This window comes from Cervus elaphus, chromosome 8, assembly GCF_910594005.1.
Source record: "Cervus elaphus chromosome 8, mCerEla1.1, whole genome shotgun sequence".
Taxonomy (NCBI): domain Eukaryota; kingdom Metazoa; phylum Chordata; class Mammalia; order Artiodactyla; family Cervidae; genus Cervus; species Cervus elaphus.
In genome coordinates this window covers 54,939,987-54,962,952 of record NC_057822.1, presented here as the reverse complement: position 1 = coordinate 54,962,952, position 22,966 = coordinate 54,939,987, and positions in this window count along the sequence as shown.

Sequence of the window (22,966 nt, the reverse complement as noted above, 5' to 3'; positions counted from 1 at the left end):
GGCTTTCTCTAGGGACTCCACAAGGGATTCAGACATCCCTTCATCTTGTGAGATGAAAGACGAGCCTGCATTCATGTCCCTGGAGGGAAATCTGGCCTTGTTTCGAACTAGGGCATCTCGGTGTCCATTCCACTTGAGGCAGCAATCTCAGGGTCCCTCTCACACAACTATAGCTGAGAGAATCCTCCTCTTCAGGTGCTTGTGGATTGTTGGCATTCATCTTGAGTCAAAGTGAGGGAATCAGCTCTCATCTCGAGATGATTTGTTGAACACAGAGCTTTTCTCGAGTTGATGTGCTGAATTTGGTGCTCCTCTAGACGTGGGACGGAGTTCGCGGGGAATCTCTGGAGCCGCCTAAATGAAATCAAGCAACTTGTCGTGTTTGATGGCGAATGTGGGATGGCTCTGGAGCCAATGCAGGGGAATTGGGCCTCATCTCCTGGCGAGGGGAAGACTCATTGTTTTTCTCGAGTTGCAGCGGGAAGCTGTGGTATGTTCTCGAGTTACGGCGGGGATGGCCCTTCCAAACTCGTGTTGGTTCAGCGACGTCAGGACACTTTTATAGTTGTGAGGGACACCTTGGGATTCTCCTCGAGGCTTGACAGTTCAATAGTGACGCCTCTCGAGGTTAGGTGGAAGACCCAGTGTCTCTTTCCAGTTGTCACAGTGATATGGGATTCCTAACTATTTTTAAGAGGAGTCAGGCATCATCTCCTTTTAAGGCATTGAACTCCGCATGCCTCTCAAGTTGTCAAAGGAATGTGAGGCCTCCAGTCGCGATGAGGTGGGGAATGAGTTCTTTCTCTGTGGTCTCCACAGGGGATTCAGACATCCTTTCGTCTTGGGAGATGCAAGACGAGCCTGCATTCAAGTCACTGCAGGGAAATCTGGCCTTATTTCGAGTCAGGGCATCTCGGTGTCCATTCCACTTGAGGCAGCAAACTCAGGGTCCTTCTCACATACCTATAGCTGAGAGAAGCCTCCTCTTGAGGGGCTTGTGGAAGGTGGCATTCTTCTTGAGTCGAAGCCAGGGAATCAGCTTTAATCTTGAGATAATTTGGGGTACACGGGTATTTTCTCACATTGCTGTGCTGAAATTGGTGTTCCTCTAGACTTGGGACGGTGTCCTGGTGAATCTCTGTACTTGCCAAAAGAAGTCAAGCCACTTGCCGTGTTTGATGGGGAATGGGGGATGGCTCTGGAGCCAATTCAGGGGAACCGGGACTCATCTCGAGTTGATTTGGGGTACACAGAGCTCTTTCGTGTTGCTGCAGGGAACTCAGAGTCCCTCTAGAATTGTGAGTGTTCTTGGGGACTCTCTGGAGTTCCATCAAGGAAGTCAAGGCTCCTTTCCTGTTTCATGGGGAACACGGACTTGCTCTGCACACAATGCAGGGGAATCGGGCCTCATCTCGAGGTGAGGGGAAAGTCTCATGGTTTTTCTCAAGTTTCAGCGGGAACCTGTTTTTTGTTCTCGAGTTACGTCGGGGATGGCCCTTCAAAACTCGCGTTGGTTCAGCGACGTCAGGACTCCTGTCTAATTGCGAGGGAAACATCGGGATTCTCCTCGAGGCTTGGCAGGGAAGTAGGGATGCCTCTCGAGGTGAGGCGGGAAACCCCGGGGCCCTTTCAGGTTGCCAAAGGGATATTGGGATTCCTATCAATTTTCAAGAGGAGGCAGTCATCGTCTCCTTTTGAAGCTTTGAATTCCACGTGCCTCTCGAGTTATCAATGGGATGTGAGGCCTCCTGTCTAGATGAGGCGGGGAACTCGGGCTTTCTTTAGGGCCTCTGCAGGGTATTTGGATATCCCTTCATCTTGTGAAATGAAAGACGACCATGCATTCAAGTCACTGCAGGGAAATCCGACCTTATTTCCAGTAGGGCATTTCGGTGTCCATTCCACTTAAGGCAGCAAATTCAGGGTCCCTCTCACATACCTATAGCTGAGAGAAGCCCCCTCGTGAGATGCTTGTGGAAAGGTGGCATTCCTCTTGATTTTAACCAGGGAATCAGCTCTCATCTCGAGATGATTTGGGGTACATGGAGCTTTTCTCGACTTGCTCTGCTGAACTTGGTGTTCCTCTAGACTTGGCCCAGTGTTCTCCAGGAATCTCTGGAGTTGCCTAAAGGAAGTCAAGGCACTTGTCGTGTTTGATGGCGAACGCAGGATGGCTCACGAGCCAATGCAGGGGAATCTGGCCTCATCTCGAGTTGATCTGGGGTACACGGAGCGCTATCGGGTGCTGTGGGGACCTCAGGGTCACTCTAGACTTGTGACAGTGTTCTTGGGGCCTCTCTAGAGATCCATCAAGGAAGTCAAGGCTCCTTTTGTATTTGATGGGTAACACGGACTTGCTCTGCAAGGAATGCAGGGGAATCGTGCCTCATCTTGTGGTGAGGGGGAAATCTCGTGGTTTCTCTCAAGTGGCGGTGGGAACCTGGGGTATGTTCTCAATTTACAGCGGGGATGGCCCTTCCAAACTCGTGTTGCTTCAGTGACGTCAGGACTCCTGTCTAGTTGCCAGGAACACCTCGGAATTCTCCTCAAGGCCTGGCTGGGCAATAGGGACGACTAGCGAGGTGAGGAAAGAGAGCCAGGGTCCCTATCCAGTTGCCACAGGGATATTGGGATTCCTATCAACTTTCAAGAGGAGGCAGACATCATCTCCTTTTGAATCATTCAACTCCGTGTGCCTCTCGAGTTGTCAAAGGGATGTGAGGCCTCCTCTCGAGATGACGCGGGGAACTAGGGCTTTCTCTAGGGTCTCCCCAGGGGATTCAGACATCCCTTCTTCTTGAGAGATGAAAGACGAGCCTGCATTCAAGTCACTGCAGGGAAATCCGGCCTCATTCGAGTCTGGGCATCTCAGTGTCCATTCCCCTTGAGGCAGCACACTCAGGATCCTTCTCACATACCTATAGCTGAGAGAAGCCTCCTCTTGAGGTGCTTGTGGAAAGTTGGCATTCCACTTGAATCGAAGCCAGGGAATCAGCTATCATCTCGAGATAATTTGGAGTACACGGAGCATTTATTGAGTTGCTGTGCTGTATTTGGTGTTCCTCAAACTTGGGACAATATTCTCGTGAAATCTCTGGCGTTGCCTAAAGGAAGTCAACTCATTAGTCGTGTTTGATGGAGAACCCTGGATGGCTCTGCAGCTAAAACAGGGGAATCGGACCTCGTCTCGCGTCGAGGGAGAAGTCTCATGGTTTTTCTCGAGTTTCGGCGGGAACCTTGGGTATATTCTCAAGTTACGACGGGGATGGCCCTTCAAAAATCGTATTTGTTCAGTGACGTCAGGACTCATGTCCAGTTGCGAGGGACACCTCAGGATTCTCCTCGAGGCTTGGCAGGGCAACAAGGATACCTCTCGAGGTGAGGCGGGAGACCGAGTGTCCCTTTCCAGTTCCCACAGCGATATTGGGATTCCCATCAATTTTCAAGATGAGTCAGGCATCGTCTCCTTTTGAAGCATTGAACTCCGCATTCCTCTCGAGTTGTCAAAGGGAAGTGAGGCGTCCTGTCGAGATGAGGTGTGGGACAAGTGCTTTCTCTAGGGTCTGCACAAGGGATTCAGACGTCCCTTCATCTTGTGAGATGAAAGACCAGCCTGCATTCAAGTCACTGCTGGGAAATCCAGCCTTATTTCGAGTCAGGGCATCTCAGTGTCCATTCCACTTGAGGCAGCAAAATCAGGGTCCCTCTCACATACATACAGCTGAGAGAAGCCTCCTCTTGAGGAGCTTGTGGAAAGTTGGCATTCCTCTTGAGTTGAAGCCAGGGAATCAGCTCTCATCTCTAGATTATTTGGGGTACATGGAGCTTTTCTCCAGTTGCTGTGCTGAACTTGGTGTTCCTCTAGTCTTGGGTCTGTGCTCTCGGAGAATCTCTGGAGTTGCCTAAAGGAAGTCAAGCCACTTGCCATGTTTGATGGGGAATGCGGGATGGCTCTGGAGCCAATGCAGTGGAATTGGGACTCATCTTCAGTTGATTTGGTGTACACGGAGCTCTTTCGTGTTGCTGTGGTGAACTCACGGTCCCTCCAGAATTGTGACAGTGTTGTTGGGGACTCTCTGGAGTTCCAACAAGGAAGTCAAGGCTCCTCTCGTGTTTGATGGGGAACACGGAATTGCTCTGCACGCAATGCAGGGGAATCGGGCTTCATCTTGCGTGGAGGGGGAAGTGTCATTAATTTCTCGGGTTGCAGTGGTCACCTGGGGTATACTCTCGAGTTATCTCAGTGATGGCCCTTCAGAACTAGTGCCTGTTCAGCGAAGTCAAGAGTCCTGTCTAGTTGCAAGGGACACCTCGGGATTCTCCTCGATGCTTGGCAGGGCAATAGGGACTCTTCTTGTGGTGAGGCGGAAGATGCAGGGTCCCTTTCCATTTGTCACAGGGATTTTGGGATTCCTATCAATTTTCAAGAGGGGTCAGGCATCATCTCCTTTTGAATCATTGAACTCCGTGTTCCTCTCGAGTTGTCAAAGGGATGTGAGACCTCCTGTCGAGATGAGGCGGGCAACTAGGGATTTCCCTAGGGTCTCCTCATGGAATTCGACATCCCTTCATCTTCGAAGATGAAAGACGAGCCTGCATTCAAGTCACTGGAGGGAAATCTGGCTTATTTTGAGTCAGGCCATCTCGGTCTCCATTCCACTTGAGGCATCAAACTCAGGGTCCCTCTCACATACCTATAGCTGAGAGAAGCCTCCTCTTAAGGTGCTTGTGGAAAGTTGGCATTCATTTTGATTTGAGCCAGGAAATCAGCTCTCATCTCCAGATGATTTGGGGTACACGGATCTTTTCTCGAGTTGCCGTGCTGAAGTTGGTGTTCCTCTAGACTTGGGACGGTATTCTTGGGGATTCTCTAGAGTTTCCTAAAGGAATTCAAGCCACTTGTCGTGTTTGATGGGGAATTCAGTATGGCTCTGGAGCCAATGCACGGGATTCGGGCCTCATCTCGAGTTTATCTGGGGCCCACGGAGCACTCTCGTTTTGCAGCAGGGATCTCAGGGTCCCTCTAGACTTGTGACAGTGTTCTTTCAGACTCTCTGGAGTTCCTTCAAGGAAGTCAAGGCTCCTTTCATTTTTGATGGGGAACATGGACTTGCTCTGCACGCAGTTCAGGGGAATCTGGCCTCATCTTGTGTCGAGGGGGATGTATCATGGTTTTTTTCGAGTTGAGGCTGGAACCTGGGTTATGTTCTCGCGTTACAGTGGGGATGGCCCTTCAAACCTCGTGTTGGTTCAGCGATGTCAGGACTCCTGTCTAGTTGCGAGGGACACGTCGGGATTCTCCTCGAGGCTTGGCAGGGCAATTGGGACACCTCTCGAGGTGAGGCGGGAGACCAGTCTCCCTTCCCAGTTGCCACAATGGTATTGAGATTCCTATCAATTTTCTAGAAGAGGCAGGCATCGTCTCCGTTTGAAGCATTGAGCTACGCGTGCCTCTCGATTTGTCAAACGGATGTGAAGACTCCTGTCGTGATGAGGCAGGGAACCAGGGCATTCTCTAGGGCCTCCACAGGGGATTCAGATATCCCTTCTTCTTGTGAGATGAAAGACGAGCCTGCATTCAAGTCACTGCAAGGCAACACGGCCTTCTTTCGAGTCAGGGCATCTCGGTGTCTATTCAAATTGAGGCAGCAAACTCAGGGTCCCTCTCACATACTTATAGCTGAGAGAAGCCTCCTCTTTTGATGCTCGTGGAAAATTGGCATTCCTCTTGAGTCCAACCAGGGAATCCGTTCTCATCTCAAAATGATTTGGGGTACAAGGAACTTTTCTTGTGTTGCTGTGCTGGACTTGGTGTTCCTCTAGACTTGGGACGGTGTTCTCGGGGAATCTCTGGAGATGCTTAAAGGAAGACAAGCCACTTGCCGTGTTTGATGGGGAATGCGGGATGGCTCTGGAGCCAAAACAGGGGAATCGGGCCACATCTCGACTTGATTTGTGGTACACGGAGCACTTTCGTGTTGCTGCGGTGACCTCAGGTTCACTCTAGACTTGTGACAGTGTTCTTGTAGACTCTCTGGAGTTCCATCAAGGAAGTCAAGGCTCCTTTCGTGTTGGAAGGGTAACACGGTCTTGCTCTGCATGCAAAGCATGGGAATGGGGCCTCATCTCGCAGCGATGGGGAAGCCTCATGGTTTTTCTTGAGTTGCGCTGGGACCCTGGGATATTTTCTCGAGTTACGGCGGGGATGGCCTTCAAAACTTGGGTTGCTTCAGCCACGTCACGACTCCTTTATAGTTGCAAGGGACACCTCTGGATTCTCCATGAGGCTTGGCACAGCAATAGGGACGTCTCTTGAGGTGAGGCAGGAGATGCAGGCTCCCTTCCCAGTTGCCACAGGGATATTTGGATTGCTATCAATTTTCAAGAGGAGTCAGGCATCGTCCCCTTTTGAAGCATTGAAACCCGCGTGTGTCTCGAGTTGTCAAAGGGATATGAGGCCTCTTGTCGAGATGAGGCGGGGAACTAGGGCTTTCTCTAGGGTCTCCACAGGGATTCAGACATCCCTTGATCTTGTGAGATGAAAGACGAGCCTGCATTCAAGTCACTGTAGGGAAATCCGGCCTTATTTTGCGTCAGGGCATCTCGGTGTCCATTCCACTTGAGGCAGCATATTCAGGGTCCCTCTCACATATCTATAACTGAAAGAAGCCTCCTCTTGAGGTGCTTGTAGAAAGTTGGAAGTCCTCTTGAGTCGAAGCCAGGGAATCAGCTCTCATCTCGAGATGATTTGGGGTACACGGAGCTTTTCTCTTGTTGCTGTGCTGAACTTGGTGTTCCTCTAGACTTGGGACTGTGTTCTCAGGGAATCTCTGGAGTTCCCTAAAGGAAGTGAAGCCACGTTTTGTCTTTGATGTTGAATGCGGGATGGCTCTGGAGCCAATGCAGTGGAATCGGGCCTCATCTCGAGATGATTTGGTGTACTCTGAATACTTTCGTGTTTCTGTGGAGACCTCAGGGTCCCTCTAGACTTTTGATAGGGTTCTTGGGGCTCGCTGGAGGTCCATCAAGGAAATCAAGTCTCCTTTCATCTTTGATGGGGAACTCGGACTTGTTCTGCATGCAGTGCAGGGGAATCGGGATTCATCTCGCAGCGAGGGGGAAGTTTGATGGTTTTTCTCGAGTTGCAGCGGGAACCTGGGATATGTTCTCGAGTTACGGTGGGGTTGGCCCTTCAAAACTCGTGTTGGTTCAGCGACGTCAGGACTCCTTTCTAGTTGTGAGGGAGACCTCGGGATTCTCCTTGAGGCTTTGTAGGGCAGTAGGGACGACTCTTGACGTGAGGCAGCAGACCCAGTGTCCCTTTCCAGTTCCCACAGTGATATTGGGATTCCTATCAATTTTCAAGAGGAGTCAGACATTGTCTCCTTTTGAAGCATTGAACTCCACATTCCTCTCGAGTTGTCAAAGGGATGTGAGGCCTCCTCTTGAGATGAGGCGGGGAACTAGGGCTTCTCTACGGTCTCCACAGGGGATTCAGACATCCCTTCATCTTGGGAGATGAAGGACGAGCCTGTATTCAAGTCACTGCAGGGAAATCCTGTCTTATTTCGAGACAGGGCATCTCGGTGCCCATTCCACCTGAGGCAGCAAACTCAAGGTTCCTCTCATGTATTATAGCTGAGAGAAGCCTCCTCTTGAGGTGCTTGTGGTAAGTTGGCATTCCTCTTGAGTCGAAGCCAGGGAATCAGCTCTCATCTCTAGATCATTTGGTGTTCATGGAGCTTTTCTCTAGTTTCTGTGCTGATCTTGGTGTTACTCTAGACTTGGGATGGTGTCCTTGGGGAATCTCTGGAGATGCTTAAAGTAAGTCATTCCACTTGTCATGTTTGATGGGGAGCACAGGATGGCTCTGGAGCCAAAACAGGGGAATCGGGCCACATCTCGACTTGATTTGTGGTACACGGAGCTCTTTCGTGTTTCTCCAGTGACCTCAGGGTCCCTCTAGGCTTGTGACAGTGTTGTTGGGGATTCTCTGGAGTTCCACCAAGGAAGTCAAGGCTCCTTTCGTGTTTGAAGGGGAACACGGACTTGCTCTGCATGCAATGCAGGGGAATGGGGCCTCATCTCGCAGCGATGGGGAAGTCTCCTGATTTTTCTTGAGTTGCGGTGGGACGCTGGGATATGTTCTCGAGTTATGGCCGGGATGGCCTTCAAAACTCGTGTTTGTTCAGTGACGTCAGGACTCCTGTCTAGTTGGGAGGGACACTTCGGGATTCTCCTCGATGCTTAGCAGGGCAATAGGGACACCTCTTGAGGTGAGGCGGGAGACCCAGTGTCCCTTTCCAGTTTCCAGAGGGACACTGGGGTTCCTATTAATTTTCAAGAGGAGTCAGGCATCATCTCCTTTGAAGCACTGAACTCCGTGTTCCTATTGAGCTCTCAACTGGATGTGAGGCCTCCTGCCGAGATGAGGCAGGGAACTAGGGCTTTCTCTAGCGTATTGACAGGGGACTCAGACATCCCTTCATCTTTTGAGATGAAAGACGTGCCTACATTCAAGTCCCTGCAGGGAAATCCAGCCTTATTTCAAGTCAGGGTATCTCGGTGACTATTCCACTTGAGGCAGCAAACTCATGGTTCCTCTCACATACCTATAGCTGAGAGAAGCCTCCTCTTGAGGTGCTTGTGGAAAGTTGGCATACCTCTTGAGTTGAATCCAGTGAATCAGCTCTCATCTCAAGATGACTTGGGGTACACAGAACTTTCCTCGAGTTGCTGTGCTGGACTTGGTGTTCTGTACACTTGGGACGGTGTTCTTGGGGAATCTCTGGAGTTGCCTAAAGGAAGTCAAGCCACTTGTCATGTTTGATGGCAATGCGGGATGGCTCTGGAGCCAATGCAGGGGAATTGGGCCTAATCTCGTGGCGAGGGGGAAGACACATTGTTTTTCTCGAGTTGCTGCGGGATGCTGGCGTATGATGTCGAGATACGGTGGAGATGGCCCTTCCAAACTCGTGTTGGTTTAGCGACGTCAGGACTCATGTATAGTTGCAAGGGACACCTTGAGATTCTCCTCGAGGCTTGACAGTTCAACAGGGATGCCTCTCGAGGTGAGGCAGGAGACCAAAGGTCCTTTCCAGTTGCCACAGGGATATTGGGATTCCTACCAATTTTCAAGAGGAGTCAGGCATCGTCTCATTTTGAGGCACTCAACTTCGTGTGCCTCTCGAGTTTTCAAAGGGATGTTAGGCCTCCTGTGAGATGAGGCGGGGAAATAGGGCTTTCTCTAGTGTCTCCACTGAGGATTCAGACATCCCTTCTTCTTATGAGATGAAAGACGAGCCTGCATTCAAGTCACTGCAAGAAATCTGGCCTTATTTCAAGTCAGGGCATCTCGGTGTCACTTCCATATGAGGTAGCAAACTCAGGGTCCCTCTCAAATATTTATAGCTGAGAGAAGCCTCCTCTTATATGGTTCTGGAAGTTTGCTTTCCTCTTGAGTCGAAGTCAGGAAATCAGCTCTCATCTCGAGATGATTTGGGGTACACGGAGCTTTTCTCGAGTTGCTGTGCTGAACTTGATGCTCCTCTAGACGTGGGACGGTGTTCTCGGGGATTCTCTGGAGTTGCCTAAAGGAAGTCAGCCACTTGTCGTGTTTGATGGGGAACGCGGAATGGCTCCAGAGGCAATGCAGGTGAATCGGGCCTCATCTGGATTTGATTTGGAGTACACGGAGCTCTTTTTTGTTGCTGCAGGGACATCACGGTCCCTCTAGACTTGTGACAGTGTTCTTGGGGACTCTCTGGAGTTCCATCAAGGAAGTCTAGGCTCCTTTCGTGTTTGAAGGGGAACACGGACTTGCTCTGCAAGCAATGCCAGGGAATCGGTCCTCATCTTGAGGCGATGGGGCAGACTCATGGTTTTTATCGAGTTGTGGCGGGAACCTGGGTTATGCTCTCGAGTTACAGCAAGGATGGCCCTTCAAAATTCGTCTTGGTTCAGTGATGTCAGGACTCCTGTCTAGTTGGGAGGGACACCTCGGGATTCTCCTCGAGGCTTGGCATGGCAATAGGGACATCTCTCGAGGTGAGGCGGGAGACGCAGGTTCCCTCCCCAGTTGCCACAGGGATATTGGGGTTGCTATCAATTTTCAAGAGGAGTCAGGCATCATCTCCTTTTGAAGCACTGAAATCCGCATGCCTCTCGAGTTGTCAAAGGGATGTGAGGCCACCTGTCGAGATGAGGCGGGGAATTAGGGCTTTCTCTAGGGTCTCCACAAGGGATTCAGACATCGCTTGATTTTTTGTTTTTTTTTTTCGCTTGATTTTGTGAGATGAAAGAAGAGCCTGCATTCAAGTCACTGCAGGGAAATCCGGCCTTATTTCGAGTCAGGGCATCTCGGTTTCCATTCCACTTGAGTCAGCAAATTCTGGGTCCCTCTCACATACCTATAGCTGAGAGAAGCCTCCTCTTGAGGTGCTTGTGGAAAGTTGGCATTCCTCCTGAGTTGAAACCAGGGAATCTTCTCTCTTTCGAGATGACATGGGGTACATGGACCTTTTCTCTTGTTGCTGTGCTGAACTTTGTGTTCCTCTAGACTAGGGACGGTGTTCTCGGGGAATCTCTGGAGTTGCCTAAAGGAAGTCAAGCCAATTGTCGTGTTTGATGGGGAAGACGGCATGTCTCTGGAGCCAATGCAGGGGAATCGGGCCTCATCTCGATTTGCTTTGGGGTACATGGAGTTCTTTCGTGTTGCTGCTGGCCATCAGGGTCCCTCTAGACCTGTGACAGAGTTCTTGGGGACTCTGGAGTTCCATCAAGGAAGTCAAGGCTCCTTTCATGTTTAAAGGGGAACACGGACTTGCTCTGCAAGCAATGCCAGGGAATCGGGCCTCAACTCAAGGTGAGGGGGAAGACTCATGGTTTTTCTCAAGTTGCGGTGGAAACCTGGGTTATGCTCTCGAGTTAAGGTATGGATGGCCCTTCAAAACTTGTGTTGGTTCAGTGACGTCAGGTCTCCTGTCTAGTTGCGACGGATACCTCGGGATTCTACTCGAGGCTTGGCACGGCAATTGGGACGTCTCTCGAGGTGAGGCGGGAGACGCAGGCTCCCTTCCCAGTTGCCACAGGGATATTGGGATTGCTATCAATTTTCAAGAGGAGTCAGGCATTGTCTCCTTTTGAAGCATTGAACTCCGCATGCCTCTCGAATGGTCAAGGGGATGTGAGGCCTCCTGTCAGGATCAGGTGGGGAACTACGGCCTTCTCCAGGGTCTCCACAGGCGATACAGACATCCCTTCATCTTGTGAGATGCAAGACGAGCTTGCATTCAAGTCAATGCAGGGAAATCCGGCCTTATTTCGAATCAGGGCATCTCGGTTTCCATTCCAATTGAGGCAGCATACTCTGGGTCCCTCTCACATACCTATAGCTGATAGAAGCCTCCTCTTGAGGTGCTTGTAGAAAGTTGGCATTCCTCTTGAGTCGAAGCCAGGGAATCAGCTCTGATCTCGAGATGATTTGGGGTTCACAGAGCTTTTCTCGAGTTGCTGTGCTGAACATGTGTTCTTCTTGATCTGGGGTGGTGTTCTGGGGGAATATCTGGAGGTGCCTAAAGGAAATCAAGCCACTTATCTTTTTTGATGTGGAATGCGGAATGGCTCTGGATCCAATGCAGGGGAATTGGGCCTCATCGTGAGTTTATTTGGGGTACACGGAGCTCTTTCGAGTTGCTGCGGAGACCTCAGGGTCCCTCTAGACTTGTGACAGTGTTCTTGGGGACTCTCTGGAGTTCCATCAAGGAATTCAAGGCTCCTTAGGAGTTTGATTGGGAACTTGGATTTGCTATGCATGCAATTCAGGAGAATCGGGACTCATCTCGTGGCGAAGGGGATGTCTCATTGTTTTTCTCGAGTTGCGCCGGGAACCAGTGGTATGTTCTCGATTTATGGCGGGGATGGCCCTTTAAAACTCGAGTTGGTTCAGCGACGTCAGGACTACTGTCTAGTTGCGAGGGACACCTCGGTATCCTCCTCAAGGATTGGCAGGGCAATAAGGACGCTCTCGAGGTGAAGCGAGAAACCCAGTGTCCCTTTCCAGTTGCCAGAGGGATACTGGGATTCCTATTAATTTTCAACAGGAGTCAGGCATAGTCTCCTTTGAAGCATTGAACTCCACATTCCTCTCAAGTTGTCAAATGGAGGTGAGGCCTCCTGTCGAGATGAGGCTGGTAACTAGGGCTTTCTCTAGGGTATTCACAGGGGACTCAGACATCCCTCCATTTTTTGAAATGAAAAACAAGCCTTCATTCAAGTCACTGCAGGGAAATCCAGCCTTATTTTGAGTCAGGGCAACTCGGTGACAATTCCACTTGAGTCAGCAAACTCAGGGTCCCTCTCACATAGCTATAGCTGAGAGAAGCCTCCTCTTGAGGTGGCTTGTGGAAAGTTGGCATCCTCTAGAGTCGAAGCCAGTGAATCAGCTCTCATCTCAAAATGACTTGGGTACACGGAGCTTTTCTCGAGTTGCTGTGCTGAACTTGGTGTTCCTCTAGACTTGGGACAGTGTTCTCTGGGAACCTCTGGAGTTGCCTAGAGGAAGTCAAGACACTTGCCGTGTTTGATGGGGAACGTGGAATGGCTCTGGAGCCAATGTAGGGGAATTGGGCATCATCTCGAGTTGATTTGGGGTACACGGAGCTCTTTCGTGTTGCTGCGGGGACCTCAGGGTCCCTCTAGACTTGTGACAGTGTTCTTTTGGACTCTCTGGAGTTCCCTCAAGGGAGTCAAGGCTCCTTTCGTGTTTGATGGGGAACAGGGACTTGCTCTGCATGCAATGCATGGAATCGGGCCTCATCTCGCAGCGAGGGGGAAGTCTCATGGTTTTTCTCAAGTTGCCACGAGAACCTGGGGTATGTTCTCGAGTTATGGCCGGATGGCCCTTCAAAACTTGTGTTGGTTCTGTGACGTTAGGACTCCTGTCTAGTTGTGACGGACACCTCGGGATTCTCCTCTTGGCTTGGGAGGGCAATAGGGACGCCTCTCGAGGTGAGGCGGGAGACCGAGTCTCCCTTCCCAGTTGCCACAATGGTATTGAGATTCCTATCAATTTTCTAGAGAAGGCAGGCATTGTCTCCGTTTGAAGCATTAAACACCACGTGCCTCTCAATTTGTCAAACAGATGTGAGGCCGCCTGTCATGATGAGGCGGGGAACTAGGACATTCTCTAGGGTCTCCACAGGGGATTCAGATATCCCTTCTTCTTGTGAGATGAAAGACGAGCCTGTATTCAAGTCACTGCAGGGAAATCCAGCCTTATTTCGAGTCAGCGCATCTCGTTGTACATTCAAATTGAGGCAGCAAACTCAGGGTCCCTCTCACATACTTATAGCTGAGAGAAGCCTCCTCTTTTGATGCTTGTGGAAAATTTGCATTCCCCTTGAGTCCATCCAGGGAATCAGCTCTCATCTCAAAATGATTTGGGGTACAAGGAGCTTTTCTTGTGTTGCTGTGCTGGACTTGGTGTTCCTCTAGACTTGAGTCGGTGTTCTCGGGGAATCTCTGGAGATGCTTAAAGGAAGTCAAGCCACTTGCTGTATTTGATGGGGAATGCGGGATGGCTCTGGAGCCAAAACAGGGGAATCGGGCCACATCTCGACTTGATTTGTGGTACACGGAGCACTTTCATGTTGCTTCGGTGACCTCAGGTTCACTCTAGACTTGTGACATTGTTCTTGGAGGCTCTCTGGATTTCCATCAAGAAGTCAAGGTTCCTTTCATGTTTGATGTGGAACAAGGACTGGCTCTGCATGCAATGCAGGGGAATGGGGCCTCATCTCGCAGCGATGGGGAAGCCTCATGGTTTTTCTTGAGTTGCCGGGACCCTGGGATATTTTCTCGAGTTACAGCGGGGATGGCCTTCAAAACTTGTGTTGGTTCAGTGACGTCAGGAACTCCTTTATAGTTGCAAGGGACACCTTGGGATTTTCCTCGATGCTTGGCAGGGCAATAGGGACACCCCTCGAGGTGAGGCGGGAGTCCCAGTGTCCCTTTCCAGTTGCCAGACGGATATTGGGGTTCCTATTAATTTTCAAGAGGAGTCAGGCATCGTCTCCTCTGAAGCATTGAACTCCACGTGCCTCTCGAGTTGTTAAAGGGATGTGCGGCCTCCTTCTGAGATGAGGCCGGGAACTAGGGCTTTCTCTATGGTCTCCACAGGGGTTCAGACATCCCTTGATCTTGTGAGATGAAAGACGAGCCTGCATTCAAGTCACTGTAGGGAAATCCGGCCTTATTTCGCGTCAGAGCATCTCGGTGTCCATTCCACTTGAGGCAGCATATTCAGGGTCCCTCTCACATATCTATAACTGAAAGAAGCCTCCTCTTGATGTGCTTGTAGAAAGTTGGAAGTCCTCTTGAGCCGATGCCAGGGAATCAGCTCTCATCTTGAGATGATTTGGGGTATACGGAGCTTTTCTCGAGTTGCTGTGCTGAACTTGGTGTTCCTCTAAACTTGGGACTGTGTTCTCAGGGAATCTCTGGGGTTGCCTGAAGGAAGTGAAGCCACGTTTCATATTTGGTGGTGAATGCGGGATGGCTCTGGAGCCAATGCAGGGGAATCAGGCCTCATCTCGAGGTTATTTGGTGTGCTCCGAATACTTTCGTGTCTCTCAGGTGACCTCAGGGTCCCTCTAGACTTTTGATAGGGTTCTTGGGGACTCGCTGGAGTTCCATCAAGGAAACCAATCTCCTTTCATCTTTGATGGGGAACTCGGACTTGTTCTGCATGCAGTTCAGGGGAATCGGGACTCATCTCGCAGCAAGTGGGAAGTTTCATGGTTGCGCTCGAGTTACAGCGGGGTTGGCCCTTCAAAACTCGTATTGGATCAGTGAAGTCAGGACTCCTGTCCAGTTACAAGTGACACCTCGGGATTCTCCTCGAAGCTTGGCAGGGCATTAGGGATGCCTCTCGTGGTGAGACAGCGACCCAGAGTCCTGTTCCAGTGCCACAGTGATATTGGGATTCCTATCAATTTTCAAGAGGAGGCAGTCATCATTTCCTTTTGAAGCATTGAACTCTGCATCCCTCTTGAGTTCTCAAAGGGATGTGAGGCCTCCTCTCGAGATAAGGTGGTGAACTAGGGCTTTCTCTAGGGTCTCCACAAGGGATTCAGACATCCCTTCATCTTGGGAGATGAAAGACAAGCCTGCATTCAAGTCAATGCAGGGATATCCGGCCTTATTTCAAGTCAGGGCATCTCGGTGACCATTTCACTTGAAGCAGTAAACTAAGGGTGCCTCTCACATACCTATAGCTCGAGAAGCCTCCTCTTGAGGTGCTTGTGGAAAGTTGGCATTTTCTTGAGTCGAAGCCAGTGAATCAGCTCTCATCTTGAGATGACTTGGGGTACATGAAACTTTTCTCGAGTTGCTGTGCTGGACTTGGTGTTCTGTACACTTGGGATGGTGTTCTCGGGGAATCTCTGGAGTTGCCTAAAGGAAGTCAAGCACTTATCTTGTTTGATGGGCAACGCGCGATTGCTCTGAAGCCAATGCAGGGGAATCGGGCATCATCTTGATTTGATTTGGGGTACACGCAGCTCTTTCGTGTTGCTGCAGGGACCTCAGGGTCCCTCTAGACTTGTGACAGTGTTCTTGGGGACTCTCTGGAGTTCCATAAAGGTAGTCAAGGCTCGTTTCGTGTTTGAAGGGGAACATAGACTTGCACTTCAAGCAATACAGTTGAATCGGTCCTCATCTCAGGGCGAGGGGGAAGACTCATGGTTTTTCTCGGGTTGCAGCAGGAACCTGGGGTATGTTCTCGAGTTACGGCAGGGATAGCCCTTCAAAACTCGTGTTGGTTAAGCAACATCAGGACTCCTGTCTACTTGTGAGGGACACCTCAGGATGCTCCTCGAGGCTTGGCAGGGCAATATGGACGCCTATCAACGTGAGGTGGGAGACCCAGGGTCCCTTTCCTGTTGCTACAGGGATATGGGGAATCCTATCCATTTTCAAGACGAGTCAGGCAACGTCTCCTTTTGAGGCATTGAACTCTGCGTGCCTCTCGAGTTGTCATAGAGTTATGAGGCCTCCTGTCGAGATGAGATGGGGAACTAGGGCTTTCTCTATGGTATCCACAGGGGATTCAGACATCCCTTCTTCTTGAGAGATCAAAGACGAGCCTGCATTCAAGTCACTGCAGGGAAATCCAGCCTTATTTCAAGTCAGGGCATCTCAGTGTCCATTCAAATAGTGGCAGCAAATTCAGGGTCCCTTTCACAAACATATAGCTGAGAGAAGCCTCCTCTTGAGGTGCTTGTGGAAAGTAGGCATTCCTCTTGAGTTGAAGCCAGGGAATCAGCTCTCACCTCGAGATGATTTTGTGTACATGGAGCTTTTCTCGACTTGCTGTGCTGAATTTGGTGTTCCTCTAGACTTCGGACGGTGTTCTCAAGGAATCTCTGGAGTTGCCTAAAGGAAGTCAAGCCACTTGTCGTGTTTGATGGGAAACGCGGGATGGCTCTGGCACCAATGCAAGGGAATCGGGCCTCATCTCGAATTGATTTGTGGTACATGGAGCTCTTTTGTTTTGCTGTGGGGACCTCAGGGTCCCTCTAGACTTGTGACAGTGTTCTTGGGGATTCTCTGGAGTTCCATCAATGAAGTCAAGGCTCCTTTCATGTTTGATGGGGAACACGGTCTTCCTCTGCACGCAGTGCAGGGGAATCGGGCCTCATCTCACAGCGAGTGGGAAGTCTCATGGTTTTTCTCATGTTTTTGCAGGAACCTGGGGTATGTTCTCCAGTTACGCCGGGGATGTTCCTTCAAAACTCGTGTTGGTTCAGCGACGTCAGGATTCCTGTCTAGTTACGAAGGACACCTCGGGATTCTCCTCGACGCTTGGCAGGACAATAGGGACGCCTCTTTTTATTTTTTATTTATTTATTTTTATTAGTTGGAGGCTAATTACTTCACAACATTTCAGTGGGTTTTGTCATACATTGATATGAATCAGCCATAGAGTTACACGTATTCCTCATCCCAATCCCCCCTCCCACCTCCCTCTCCACCCGATTCCTCTGGGTCTTCCCAGTGCACCAGGCCCGAGTACTTGTCTCATGCATCCCACCTGGGCTGGTGATCTGTTTCACCGTAGATAATATACATGCTATTCTTTCGAAACATCCCACCCTCCCTCTCCCACAGAGTTCAAAAGTCTGTTCTGTACTTCTGTGTCTCTTTTTCTGTTTTGCATATAGGGTTGTCGTTACCATCTTTCTAAATTCCATATATATGTGTTAGTATGCTGTAATGTTCTTTATCTTTCTGGCTTACTTCACTCTGTATAATGGGCTCCAGTTTCATCCATCTCATTAGAACTGGTTCAAATGAATTCTTTTTAATGGCTGAGTAATATTCCATGGTGTATATGTACCACAGCTTCCTTATCCATTCATCTGCTGATGGGCATCTAGGTTGCTTCCATGTCCTGACTATTATAAACAGTGCTGCAAAGAACACTGGGGTGCATGAGTCTCTTTCAAATCTGGTTTCCTCAGTGTGTATGCCCAGAAGTGGGATTGCTGGGTCATATGGCAGTTCTATTTCCAGTTTTTAAAGAAATCTCCACACTGTTTTCCATAGCGGCTGTACTAGTTTGCATTCCCACCAACAGTGTAAGAGGGTTCCCTTTTCTCCACACCCTCTCCAGCATTTATTGCTTGTAGACTTTTGGATAACAGCCATCCTGACTGGCGTGTAATGGTACCTCATTGTGGTTTTGATCTGCATTTCTCTAATAATGAGTGATGTTGAGCATCTTTTCATGTGTTTGTTAGCCATCTGTATGTCTTCTTTGGAGAACTGTCTGTTTAGTTCTTTGGCCCATTTTTTGATTGGGTCATTTATTTTTCTGGAATTGAGCTGCAGGAGTTGCTTGTATATTTTTGAGATTAATCCTTTGTCTGTTGCTTCATTTGCTATTATTTTCTCCCAATCTGAGGGCTGTCTTTTCACCTTGCTTATAGTTTCCTTTGTAGTGCAAAAGCTTTTAAGTTTCATTAGGTCCCATTTGTTTAGTTTTGCTTTTATTTCCAATATTCTGGGAGGTGGGTCATAGAGGATCTTGCTGTGATTTATGTCAGAGAGTGTTTTGCCTATGTTCTCCTCTAGGAGTTTTATAGTTTCTGGTCTTACATTTAGATCTTTAATCCATTTTGAGTTTATTTTTGCGTATGGTGTTAGAAAGTGTTCTAGTTTCATTCTTTTACAAGTGGTTGACCAGCTTTCCCAGCACCACTTGTTAAAGAGGTTGTCTTCTTTCCATTGTATATCCTTGCCTCCTTTGTCAAAGATAAGGTGTCCATAGGTCCGTGGATTTATCTCTGGGCTTTCTATTCTGTTCCATTGATCTATATTTCTGTCTTTGTGCCAGTACCATACTGTCTTGATGACTGTGGCTTTGTAGTAGAGTCTGAAGTCAGGCAGGTTGATTCCTCCAGTTCCATTCTTCTTTCTCAAGATTACTTTGGCTATTCAAGGTTTTTTGTATTTCCATACAAATTGTGAAATTATTTGTTCTAGTTCTGTGAAAAATACCACTGGTAGTTTGATAGGGATTGCATTGAATATATAGATTGCTTTGGGTAGAGTACCCATTTGGACAATATTGATTCTTCCAATCCATGAACACGGTATGTTTCTCCATCTGTTTGTGTCCTCTTTGATTTCTTTCATCAGTGTTTTATAGTGTTCTATGTATAGGTCTTTTGTTTCTTTAGGTAGATATACTCCTAAGTACTTTATTCTTTTTGTTGCAATGGTGAATGGTATTGTTTCTTTAATTTCTCTTTCTGTTTTTTCATTGTTAGTATATAGGAATGCAAGGGATTTCTGTGTGTTAATTTTATATCCTGCAACTTTACTATATTCATTGATTAGCTCTAGTAATTTTCTGGAAGAGTCTTTAGGGTTTTCTATGTAGAGGATCATGTCATCTGCAAACAGCGAGAGTTTCACTTCTTCTTTTCCTATCTGGATTCCTTTTACTTCTTTTTCTGCTCTGACTGCTGTGGCCAAAACTTCCAACACTATGTTGAATAGTAGTGGTGAGAGTGGGCACCCTTGTCTTGTTCCTGATTTCAGGGGAAATGCTTTCAATTTTTCACCATTGAGGATACTGTTTGCTGTGGGTTTGTCATATATAGCTTTCATTATGTTGACGTATGCTCCTTCTATTCCTGCTTTCTGGAGAGTTTTAATCGTAAATGAGTGTTGAATTTTGTCAAAGGCTTTCTATGCATCTATTGAGATAATCATACGGTTTTTACCTTTCAATTTGTTAATGTGGTGTATTACATTGATTGATTTGTGGATATTAAAGAATCCTTGCATTCCTGGGATAAAGCCCACTTGGTTATGGTGTGTGATTTTTTTCATATGTTGTTGGATTCTGTTTGCTAGAATTTTATTAAGGATTTTTGCATCTATGTTCATCAGTGATATTGGCCTGTAGTTTTCTTTTTTTGTGGCATCTTTGTCTGGTTTAGGAATTAGGGTGATGGTGGCCTCATAGAATGAGTTTGGAAGTTTACCTTCTTCTGCAATTTTCTGGAAGAGTTTGAGTAAGGTAGGTGTTAGCTCTTCTCTAAATTTTTGGTCGAATTCAGCTGTGAAGCCATCTGGTCCTGGGCTTTTGTTTGCTGGAAGATTTTTGATTACAGTTTCGATTTCCTTGCTTGTGATGGGTCTGTTAAGATCTTCTATTTCTTCCTGGTTCAGTTTTGGAAGGTTATACTTTTCTAAGAATTTGTCCATTTCATCCAAGTTGTCCATTTTATTGGCATAGAGCTGCTGGTAGTAGTCTCTTATGATCCTTTGTATTTCAGTGTTGTCTGTTGTGATCTCTCCATTTTCATTTCTAATTTTGTTAATTTGGTTCTTCTCTCTTTGTTTCTTAATGAGTCTTGCTAATGGTTTTTCAATTTTGTTTATTTTTTCAAAAAAACAGCTTTTAGCCTTGTTGATTTTTGCTATCGTCTCTTTAGTTTCTTTTGCATTTATTTCTGCCCTAATTTTTAAGATTTTTTTCCTTCTGCTAACCCTGGGGTTCTTCATTTCTTCCTTCTCTAATTGCTTTAGGTGTAGAGTTAGGTTATTTATTTGTTTTTTTTCTTGTTTCTTGATGTGAGCCTGTAATGCTATGAACCTTCCCCTTAGTACTGCTTTTACAGTGTCCCGTAGGTTTTGGGTTGTCGTGTTTTCATTTTCATTCATTTCTATACATATTTTGATTTCTTTTTTGATTTCTTCTATGATTTGTTGGTTATTCAGAAGCGTGTTATTTAGCCTCCATATGTTTGAATTTTTAACAATTTTTTTCCTGTAATTGAGATCTAATCTTACTGCACTGTGGTCAGAAAAGATGACTGGAATGATTTCAATTTTTTTGAATTTTCCAAGACCAGATTTATGGCCCAGGATGTGATCTATTCTGGAGAAGGTCCGTGTGCACTTGAGAAGAAGATGAAGTTGATTGTTTTGGGGTGAAATGTCCTATAGATTTCAATTAGGTCTAGCTGGTCCATTGTGTCATTTAAGGTTTGTGTTTCCTTGTTAATTTTCTGTTTAGTTGATCTATCCATAGTTGTGAGTGGGATATTAAAGTCTCCCACTATTATTGTGTTACTATTAATTTCCTCTTTCATATTCGTTAGTGTTTGCCTTACATATTGCAGTGCTCCTATGTTGGGTGCATATATATTTATAATTGTTATATCTTCTTCTTGGATTGATCCTTTGATCATTATGTAGTGTCCTTCTTTGCCTCTTTTCACATCCTTTATTTGAAAGTCTATTTTATCTGATATGAGTATTGCAACTCCTGCTTTCTTTTGGTCTCTGTTTGCATGAAATATTTTTTTCCAGCCCTTCACTTTTAATCTGTATGTGTCTCTTGTTTTGAAGTGGATCTCTCGTAGACAACATATATAGGGGTCTTGTTTTTGTATCCATTCAGTCAATCTTTGTCTTTTGGTTGGGGCATTCAACCCATTTACATTTAAGGTAATTATTGATAGGTGTGGTCCCGTTGCCATTTACCTAGCTGTTTTGGGTTCACGTTTATACAACCTTTCTGCATTTCCTGTCTAGAGAAGATCCTTTAGCATTTGTTGAAGAGCTGGTTTGGTGGTGCTGAATTCTCTCAGCTTTTGCTTGTCTGTAAAGCTTTTGAATTATCCTTCATAACTGAATGAGATCCTTGCTGGGTACAGTAATCTAGGTTGTAGGTTATTCTCTTTCATTACTTTCAGTATGTCCTGCCATTCCCTTGTGGCCTGGAGGGTTTCTATTGATAGATCAGCTGTTATCCTTATGGGAATCCCCTTGTGTGTTATTTGTTGTTTCTCCCTTGCTGCTTTTAGTATTTGTTCTTTGTGTTTGATCTTTGTTAATTTGATTAATATGTGTCTTGGGGTGTTTCACCTTGGGTTTATCCTGTTTGGGACTCTCTGGGTTTCTTGGACTTGGGTGGCTATTTCCTTCCCCATTTTAGGGAAGTTTTCAGCTATTATCTCCTCGAGTATTTTCTCATGACCTTTCTTTTTGTCTTCTTCTTCTGGAACTCCTATGATTCGAATGTTGGGGCGTTTCACAGTGTCCCAGAGGTCCCTGAGGTTGTCCTCATTTCTTTTGATCCTTTTTTCCTCTCTGCTTCATTTATTTCCACCATTTTATCTTCTACCTCACTTATCCTATCTTCTGCTTCCGTTATTCTACTCTTGGTTCCCTCCAAAGTGTTTTTGATCTCATTCATTGCATTATTCATTTTTAATTGACTCTTTTTTATTTCTTCTAGGTCTTTATTAAACATTTCTTGCATCTTTTCAATCTTTGTCTCCAGGCTACTTATCTGTAACTCCATTTTGTTTTCAAGATTTTGGATCATTTTTATTATCATTATTCTAAATTCTTTTTCAGGTAGATTCCCTATCTCCTCCTCTTTTGTTTGACTTGGTGGGCGTTTTTCTTGTTCCTTTACCTGTTGGGTATTTCTTTGCCTTTTCATCTTGCTTAGATTGCTGTGTCTGGAGTGGGCTTTCTGTATTCTGGAGGTCTGTGGTTCCTTTTTATTGTGGAGGTTTTACCCAGTGGGTGGGGTTAGACGATTGGCTTGTCAAGGTTTCCTGGTTAGGGAAGCTTGTGTAGGTGTTCTGGTGCATGGAACTTGATTTCTTCTCTTTGGAGAGCAATGGAGTGCCCAGTAATAAGTTTCGAGATGGGTCTACGTGTTAGTTGTGACCTTGGGCAGCCTGTATGTTGACGTTCAGGGCTATGTTCCTGTGTTGCTGGAGAATTTGCATGGTATGTCTTGCTCTAAAACTTATTGGCTCTTGGGTGGTGGTTGGTTTCAGTGTAGGTATGGAGGCTTTTGGATGGTCACTTATTACTTAATGTTCCATGTAGTCAGGAGTTTTCTGGTGTTCTCAGGTTTTGGGCTTAAGCCTCCTGCCTCTGGATTTCAGTTTTATTCTTCCTGTATCTCAGGACTTCTCCAACTATACAGCACTGATAAGAAAACTTCTAGGTTAATGGCAAAAAGATTCTCCCCTGTTAGGGACACCCAGAGAGGTCCACGGAGTTACATGAAGAAGAGGAGAGGGAGGAGGGAGATAGAGATGAGCAGGAGGAGAAAAAGGGGGACTCAAGAGGAGAGAGACAGATCTATGCAGTTGTCTGTTCCCAGAGCATTCTCCATAGCCAGACACCCACAAAGATTCACAGAATTGGATTGGGAAGAGAAGGGGAAAGGAGGAAATAGAGGTGTTCTGAGGTAGAAAACAGAGAGTCAAGATTGGGAGAGAATAATCAACACACTCCTGAATAAAAATGTGAACTGAATATTGGATTCTTAAATGTTCACAATTTATATCATATACTGAAAAACAAAAATTAAAAATCTAGAGTAGAGGTTAGACTCTTAAAAATACTATATTAAAAACAA